Genomic DNA, 7101 nt, shown 5'->3' with positions numbered 1-7101 from the left:
TGCTGTATTTGTTTAAGATACTCTTTAATTTTGGAAAAGTTACTGTAAAGACTCCTGCTGTTGAAATGAATCACAGAAAAGCCTTGGATGTCCGCTAACTTCTTGCAACTCAACGCTAAGAAAACGGAAATGCTGATTATCGGTCCTGCTAAACACCGACATTTATTTAATAATACCACCTTAACATTTGACAACCAAACAATTACACAAGGCGACCCAGTAAAGAATCTGGGTATTATCTTCGACCCAACTCTCTCCTTTGAGTCACACATTAAGAGTGTTACTAAAACCGCCTTCTTTCATCTCTGTAATATAGCTAAAATTTGTTCTATTTTATCCACTAGGGACGCTGAGATCAATATTCATGCGTTCGTTACGTCTCGTCTCGACTACTGTAACGTATTATTTTCAGGTCTCCCTATTTCTAGCATTAAAAGATTACAATTGGTACAAAATGTGGCTGCTAGACTTTTGACAAGAATAAGAAAGTTTGATCATATTACGCCTATACTGGCTCACCTGCACTGGCTTCCTGTGCACTTAAGATGCAACTTTAAGGTTTTACTACTTACGTATAAAATACTACACGGTCTAGCTCCGTCCTATCTTGTCGATTGTATTGCATCATATGTCCCGGCAAGAAATCTGCGTTCAAAGAACTCCGGCTTATTAGTGATTCCCAGAGCCCAAACAAAGTATGCGGGCTATAGAGCGTTTTCTATTGGGGCTCCAGTACTATGGATTGTTCTAGCAGTAACAATTAGAGATGCTACCTCAGTAGAAGCATTTAAGTCCCATCTTAAAACTCATTTGTATACTCTAGCCTTTAAATAGACCCCCTTTTAGACCAGTTGATCTGCCGTTTCTTTTCTGCTCCGCCCTCCTCTCCTTTGGTGACCACAGATGACGCGCTAGCTGTCCAAAGTTGGGACCCAGGGTGGACCACTCATCTGTGCATCAGTTAGGTCAGCAGCACAGAGATGTCTGTCTCCACTCAAGATGATCTCTTGCTGGCCCCACTATGGACTGGACTCTCACACTATTAACTAGATCCACTATGGACTGGACACTCACAATTTTATGCTAGATCCACTCGACTTCCATTGCAACCTTGCTGCTGCTCTCTTGGCCAGGTCTCCCTTGGAAAAGAGATCTTTGATCTCAATGGGATTTTACCTAGTTAAATAAAGGCTAATAATAATAATAAACATTATCCTCCGAGGTTTCTCATTGTCATCCCATTGGGTTGAGTTTTTTTCTTGCCCTGATGTGGGATCTGAGCCTAGGATGTCGTTGTGGCGTGTGCAGCCCTTTGAGACACTCGTGATTTAGGGCTATATAATGAACTTTGATTGATTGATTATGAATAATGTAATGAACGAATAACATTGTGTGAGAGTTGGTTATTGTTGTTGCAGTGCATGGTGTAAGAATGATACATTAGTAACACGAATGAATCAATAAATACATAGATAACAGTGTGTAAGAGTTGTGTAGTGTTATTGCGGTGCATGGTGTAGTAATGATAACACATGAATGAATGAACACATGAATGAAAGAATATATAATGTGTGACGAGACAGCGGGAGAAGAAGACTGCAGAGAGGCGATGATGTCGTTAGCTGTCAGCGTGTTTATTGACAGCTCAGTATGTGAGTGCAGTGTGTGATTAGCTTAAAAGAGATGTAGTGTGACTATGTGCAAGTATTATCTGAGCGTGGTCACCAGAGGGTGTTGAGTGTGCGTGTTGAGATCGAGGCAGAAAAGCAGGCTCGGACATCAGAGGGCAGGCGGATGGTCAAGGACAGGAGCGAGGTCTTAGTCCAGGAAGGCAAGGGGGAATCCAAAGGGGGTCCAGGTAGACGAGATACACAGCTCGACGACGAGGAAGCTGGAGGACGACACAACACGAGAGACGGTGAACACGACGGGAAGGGAACACAGGGAGAGAGAGAGAGAAGGCTGGAGATGTGTTGGCTTACTGTACTGGGTAGGAGAAGCTACGTTCTGGCACCCGCTGGCTTATGAAGGCTGGTCGCTCATCACGGGCAGGTGTGTTGATTGCAGATCTCTTGCGGAGGCACGCCCGCAGCCGAGAGGGAACCCCCGTTGGTGTGCCCCATGGTACGCTCAAAAGTGTGCACAGCAGGAGGAGAGGCAGCAGGAGTGTGACCAATAACACATTGTGTAAGAGTTGTGTAATGTTGTAGCGGTGCATGGTGTAAGAATGATAAACCAATATTGACCTTGTAAGGGGGGGGGGGGGGGGGGGGGGCAATAGACCTTGTAGATGACCAAACCCCCCAATATTGACCTTGTATTGTAGATGACCAGACCCCCCAATTTTGACCTTGTAGATGACAAAAACTATGAGGACACAAATTAAATACAACATTGACCTTGTATTGTAGATGACCAGACGCCCCCCCCCCCCCCCCATAAAATTGACCTTGTATTGTAGATGACCAAACCCCCCCCCCAAAATTGACCTTGTAGAGGGGGACCCCCCAATAGAGACCTTGTAGATGACAAAAACCACGAGGACACAAATACAATATTGACCTTATTTTGTAGATGACCAGACCCCCCCAAAATTGACCTTGTATTGTAGATGACCAGACCCCCCAAAAATTGACCTTGTAGAGGGGGACCCCCCCAATAGAGACCTTGTAGATGACAAACCATGAGGAGACAAATTAAATACAATATTGACCTTATTTTGTAGCTGACCAGACGCCCCCAAAATTGACCTTGTATTGAAGATTACCAGACCCCCCCCCCCCCCAAAAAAATTAACCTTGTATTGTAGATGACCTGACCTCCCCCAAAATTGACCTTGTATTGTAGATGACCAGACCCCCCAATTTTGACCTTGTAGATGACAAAAACCATGAGGACACAAATTAAATACAATATTGACCTTGTATTGTAGATGACCAGACACCCCCCCCAAAAAAAATTTTTACCTTGTATTGTAGATGACCAAACCCCCCCCAAAATTGACCTTGTATTGTAGATGACCAGACCCCCCAAAATTGACCTTGTAGAGGGGGACCCCCCAATAGAGACCTTGTAGATGACAAAAACCATGAGGACACAAATAAATACAATATTGACCTTATTTTGTAGATGACCAGAGCCCCCCAAAATGAACCTTGTATTGTAGATGACCAGACGTCCCCAAAATTGGCCTTTGTTTGGCCTCCCAGCCGGCCAAACATAGGCCTGCCAAACAAAGGCCTCCCAAACAAACAAAGACCTCCCAGCCGGCCAAACAAACACACACACACACACACACACAAAAGGCCTCCCAGCCGGCCAAACAAACACACAAAAGGCCAAAACAGACGGCCAAACAAACACACAAAAGGCCTCCCAGACGGCCAAACAAACACAAAAAAGGCCAAAACAGACGGCCAAACAAAAACTAAACAAAGGCCTCGCAGCCTGTCCAACAAACAAAGGCCTCCCAGCCGGTCAAACAAACAAAGGCCTCCCAGCCAGCCAAAGAAAAGTCTCCCAGCCAGCCAAAGAAAAGTCTCCCAGTCGGCCAAACACAAAAAAGGCCAAACACAAAAAAGGCCAAAACAGACGGCCAAACAAACACAAAAGGCCTCCCAGACGGCCAAACAAACACAAAAAAGGCCTCCCAGTGGGCCAAACAAACAAACCAAGGCCTCCCAGTCGGCCAAACAAACAAACCAAGGCCTCCCAGTCGGCCAAACAAACAAACCAAGGCCTCCCAGTCGGCCAAACAAACAAACCAAGGCCTCCCAGTCGGCCAAACAAACAAACCAAGGCCTCCCAGTCGGCCAAACAAACAAACCAAGGCCTCCCAGTCGGCCAAACAAACAAACCAAGGCCTCCCAGTCGGCCAAACAAACAAACCAAGGCCTCCCAGTCGGCCAAACAAACAAACCAAGGCCTCCCAGTCGGCCAAACAAACAAACCAAGGCCTCCCAGTCGGCCAAACAAACAAACCAAGGCCACCCAGTCGGCCAAACAAACCAAGGCCACCCAGTCGGCCAAACAACTCCCAGTCGGCCAAACAAACCAAGGCCTCCCAGTCGGCCAAACAACTCCCAGTCGGCCAAACAAACAAAGGCCTCCCAGCCGGCCAAACAAAGGCTTCCCAGCCGGCCAGCCAAACAAAGGCTTCCCAGCCGGCCAGCCAAACAAAGGCTTCCCAGCCGGCCAGCCAAACAAAGGCTTCCCAGCCGGCCAGCCAAACAAAGGCTTCCCAGCCGGCCAGCCAAACAAAGGCTTCCCAGCCGGCCAGCCAAACAAAGGCTTCCCAGCCGGCCAGCCAAACAAAGGCTTCCCAGCCGGCCAGCCAAACAAAGGCTTCCCAGCCGGCCAAACAAACAAAGGCTTCCCAGCCGGCCAAACAAACAAAGGCTTCCCAGCCGGCCAAACAAACAAAGGCTTCCCAGCCGGCCAAACAAACAAAGGCTTCCCAGCCGGTCAAACAAACAAAGGCCTCCCAGCCAGCCAAAGAAAAGTCTCCCAGCCAGCCAAAGAAAAGTCTCCCAGTCGGCCAAACACAAAAAAGGCCAAAACAGACGGCCGGCCAAACACAAAAAAGGCCAAAACAGACAGCCAAACAAACACAAAAAAGGCCAAAACAGACAGCCAAACAAACACAAAAAAGGCCTCCCAGTCGGTCAAACAAACAAAGGCCTCCCAGCCGGTCAAACAAACAAAGGCCTCCCAGCCAGCCAAAGAAAAGTCTCCCAGCCAGCCAAAGAAAAGTCTCCCAGTCGGCCAAACACAAAAAAGGCCAAAACAGACGGCCGGCCAAACACAAAAAAGGCCAAAACAGACGGCCGGCCAAACACAAAAAAGGCCTCCCAGTCGGCCAAACAAACAAACCAAGGCCTCCCAGTCGGCCAAACAAACAAACCAAGGCCTCCCAGTCGGCCAAACAAACAAACCAAGGCCTCCCAGTCGGCCAAACAAACAAACCAAGGCCTCCCAGTCGGCCAGACAAACAAACCAAGGCCTCCCAGTCGGCCAAACAAACAAACCAAGGCCTCCCAGTCGGCCAAACAAACAAACAAACCAAGGCCTCCCAGTCGGCCAAACAAACCAAGGCCTCCCAGTCGGCCAAACAAACAAACCAAGGCCTCCCAGTCGGCAAAACAAACCAAGGCCTCCCAGTCGGCCAAACAAACAAACCAAGGCCTCCCAGTCGGCCAAACAAACAAACCAAGGCCTCCCAGTCGGCCAAACAAACCAAGGCCTCCCAGTCGGCCAAACAAACAAACCAAAGCCTCCCAGCCGGCCAAACAAACCAAAGCCTCCCAGCCGGCCAAACAAACAAACCAAGGCTTCCCAGCCCGCCAAACAAACAAAGGCTTCCCAGCCCGCCAAACAAACAAAGGCTTCCCAGCCCGCCAAACAAAGGCTTCCCAGCCGGCCAGCCAAACAAAGGCTTCCCAGCCGGCCAGCCAAACAAAGGCTTCCCAGCCGGCCAAACAAACAAAGGCTTCCCAGCCGGCCAAACAAACAAAGGCTTCCCAGCCGGCCAAACAAACAAAGGCTTCCCAGCCGGCCAAACAAACAAAGGCTTCCCAGCCGGTCAAACAAACAAAGGCCTCCCAGCCAGCCAAAGAAAAGTCTCCCAGCCAGCCAAAGAAAAGTCTCCCAGTCGGCCAAACACAAAAAAGGCCAAAACAGACGGCCGGCCAAACACAAAAAAGGCCAAAACAGACAGCCAAACAAACACAAAAAAGGCCAAAACAGACAGCCAAACAAACACAAAAAAGGCCTCCCAGTCGGTCAAACAAACAAAGGCCTCCCAGCCGGTCAAACAAACAAAGGCCTCCCAGCCAGCCAAAGAAAAGTCTCCCAGCCAGCCAAAGAAAAGTCTCCCAGTCGGCCAAACACAAAAAAGGCCAAAACAGACGGCCGGCCAAACACAAAAAAGGCCAAAACAGACGGCCGGCCAAACACAAAAAAGGCCAAAACAGACGGCCGGCCAAACACAAAAAAGGCCTCCCAGTCGGCCAAACAAACAAACCAAGGCCTCCCAGTCGGCCAAACAAACAAACCAAGGCCTCCCAGTCGGCCAAACAAACAAACCAAGGCCTCCCAGTCGGCCAAACAAACAAACCAAGGCCTCCCAGTCGGCCAAACAAACAAACCAAGGCCTCCCAGTCGGCCAAACAAACAAACCAAGGCCTCCCAGTCGGCCAAACAAACAAACCAAGGCCTCCCAGTCGGCCAAACAAACAAACAAACCAAGGCCTCCCAGTCGGCCAAACAAACAAACAAACCAAGGCCTCCCAGTCGGCCAAACAAACCAAGGCCTCCCAGTCGGCCAAACAAACAAACCAAGGCCTCCCAGTCGGCAAAACAAACCAAGGCCTCCCAGTCGGCCAAACAAACAAACCAAGGCCTCCCAGTCGGCCAAACAAACAAACCAAGGCCTCCCAGTCGGCCAAACAAACCAAGGCCTCCCAGTCGGCCAAACAAACAAACCAAAGCCTCCCAGCCGGCCAAACAAACCAAAGCCTCCCAGCCGGCCAAACAAACAAACCAAGGCTTCCCAGCCCGCCAAACAAACAAAGGCTTCCCAGCCCGCCAAACAAACAAAGGCTTCCCAGCCCGCCAAACAAAGGCTTCCCAGCCGGCCAGCCAAACAAAGGCTTCCCAGCCGGCCAAACAAACAAAGGCTTCCCAGCCGGCCAAACAAACAAAGGCTTCCCAGCCGGCCAAACAAACAAAGGCTTCCCAGCCGGCCAAACAAACAAAGGCTTCCCAGCCGGCCAAACAAACAAAGGCCTCTCAGCCAGCCAAAGAAATGTCTCCCAGCCAGCCAAAGAAAAGTCTCCCAGCCAGCCAAAGAAAAGTCTCCCAGTCGGCCAAACACAAAAAAGGCCAAAACAGACGGCCGGCCAAACACAAAAAAGGCCAAAACAGACGGCCGGCCAAACACAAAAAAGGCCAAAACAGACGGCCGGCCAAACACAAAAAAGGCCAAAACAGACGGCCGGCCAAACACAAAAAAGGCCAAAACAGACGGCCAAACAAACACAAAAAAGGCCAAAACAGACGGCCAAACAAACACAAAAAAAGGCCTCCCAGTCGGTCAAACAA

General features: G+C 49.6%; 1 long non-coding RNA gene across 1 annotated transcript; it reads right to left on the bottom strand.

Moving 5' to 3' along the window:
• Positions 1-1613: 1613 nt before the first annotated feature.
• On the bottom strand, positions 1614-2415 carry LOC133579587 (uncharacterized). The gene is made up of 2 exons (XR_009811911.2): positions 1983-2415; positions 1614-1891 (listed from the first exon to the last, which is right to left on the bottom strand). It is a non-coding gene; the product is annotated as an uncharacterized lncRNA (long non-coding RNA).
• Positions 2416-7101: the final 4686 nt, after the last annotated feature.

The sequence above is a fragment of the Nerophis lumbriciformis genome, unplaced genomic scaffold, assembly GCF_033978685.3.
Source record: "Nerophis lumbriciformis unplaced genomic scaffold, RoL_Nlum_v2.1 HiC_scaffold_40, whole genome shotgun sequence".
Classification (NCBI taxonomy): Eukaryota; Metazoa; Chordata; class Actinopteri; order Syngnathiformes; family Syngnathidae; genus Nerophis; species Nerophis lumbriciformis.
The sequence above is the reverse complement of the archived record's forward strand: the minus strand, read 5'-3'. Positions and strand labels throughout refer to the sequence as shown.